The following is a 2,165-nucleotide window of genomic DNA, read 5'->3' as shown; positions in this document are numbered from 1 at the left end:
AAAAAAAAAAAAAAAAAAAGATGAGCTAAATTGTAGAGTGCTGACATTATTTTCTTTCTGACTTGGACTCGTCCAGAGGAGAGCTAACGAACTCTCCACAGTCACCCCTAGGAGAGATGATTCTTTTCACTGCAGCACGAGATGTGATCCAATCCTTCATACCCCAGTCACCTACCCCAGTTCTGAAATAGAAGTACCTTCCTCGTTGATGTGATGTGCGTTTGTGGTTATCGGTGGTCCTGGCATTTTGTAGTAATGAACTTCCTTTTTCCCATCTCTTTTTAACAAAGTCTTCAAATTATCTTGGTGGCCCAAATCTTCAATACGTCTTAGTCTTGCCATAATGTCTGGAAGAGATATTTTTAGATCAGAAATATATACAGCTTTTCCATGTCAGGAAAGTTTGTTTTCAATTCCAGCTATGTACATTGTATTCTCTATTCATGTTCTGCAATATTATGGTCAAAGTGCCTTTTTTTGAACAGAGATTTTTGGTTTAGGGCATGTGTACTCACATAAGATAGAGAGACAGAGAGACAGCAGACAGAGAGGTCTCCCCTCCCCCCCAGGAAATATGGCCATGCCACAATCCCTTCTCCTCCATTCTCCTGTCAGGATCTTGGGCATGCACACATACGTGCCTGCTGTGAGTTTTAAGCCACCAGGTCCGGACCTCAAACAGGGATCAACTTCATGGGAGTTCAGCGACGTAACCATTATGCTGTCTTCTGGTCCCAAGGTCAAAATGCTTTCTTATGTGGAACATTACAGTGTTCCACTCTTTTTCAACCTGACAAATGGTAATTTGGTATAGTAGAGATGGGTGTGAATGCCAGATGTGGTGTGTGTGGAGAAGTGGGGCCTGGGAAGGACATTTGGAGGAGGGATATGGAGACAGAGCATTGTTGGGACAGGGAGGTAGTGTTGTTATATTTTGATCAACTGAACCGGGAGAAAAGTTCACATATTGAAATGTTCACCTTGTAAGCTAAATAATGTGATTGAATGTATAAAAAAGTAAATAAATAAATAGATAAACTTTAAAAATAAAAATAAATAAAATAAAAAAATAAAAAGTTGATTTATAGAAAAAAAAAGAAAATATTTGTGAAGTATTACTATTTTTTCCCCTGATCTCCTCTTCTTTACTCTCCTTTTGCTTTTGCCATATTCAAGCGACTCAGTTTTATTGTTGTGGTTAGGTTGTTTTGGTTTTCATTCTCATTTCCTCAAGAAAGAACAAATTCATATTTGTGAAAAAAAAAATGAAATTAAAGTATGGGTTTATTTTGGTGCAAAAAAAAAAAGAAATTATTTGTCTAATAGAATTCTCTTAAATTATTGGTTGAGACATTTCTGTCACCTTAACTGCACATGCGCCTTTTGCCTGTTGAAGGATTAAATCCACTTCCTGAGAATTGGGTCTTAAATTAGTAAGACTTCACCACATAATTTTTTTCTATTTTAATGGGCCACAGACTTTCTATGCTGATAAAAACATACAGTTCCATTAAGCTCCTTTTCAGATAATTTTCCCTTTATACTTTAGATATGCATGATGCTGTCTGTACCTGTTTTTAATATAGTCCACCCATAGCTTTCTCGGACTGCAGTTTCAGTGTGTGGAAAGCCAGCTGACAATTGCACTGTGGATGTCCTAGGTAGCATCTTCAGTTGCCTTTTTTCTCATGTCAACTACAAGAAAGAATTGTTCTGTCTCGAGAAAGACAACTTTCCATGGACCTGAATGATGGCTTATTAGAGCAACTGTCACAGGAATGAACAAGTAAGGTACTTCCATGTAACAATTCAGCCTACTCGGGATAATTGAAAAAAGTCTCAATATTTGCTTTTCGGTACCAGTAGTTGGTGTAATGGCTATGTCACCGGACTCCTATGTAGTCGATCACAGTTCAAGTCCCGGACCTGGTGGCTTAAACTCACGCCAGACATGTGTGCGTGTGTGCCCAATATCCCAAGAGGAGAATGGAGAAGGGATTGCGGTGTGGCCATGCCCTCCCCGGGGGGGGTGATTTCTCGCTTTCTGTCTCTCTGTCTCTCTCTGTCTTCTGGTGAGTGCATGTGCCCTATAGCAAAAACCTCTTCAAAAACTTAATTTTCAAATGCTCTTCTTGTACATAAATATTAATGTCGAATTATGTGCT

The sequence above is a fragment of the Tupaia chinensis genome, unplaced genomic scaffold (assembly GCF_000334495.1).
Source record: "Tupaia chinensis unplaced genomic scaffold, TupChi_1.0 Scaffold000002_1, whole genome shotgun sequence".
Taxonomy (NCBI): Eukaryota; Metazoa; Chordata; class Mammalia; order Scandentia; family Tupaiidae; genus Tupaia; species Tupaia belangeri.
This window is presented reverse-complemented; position numbering follows the sequence as displayed.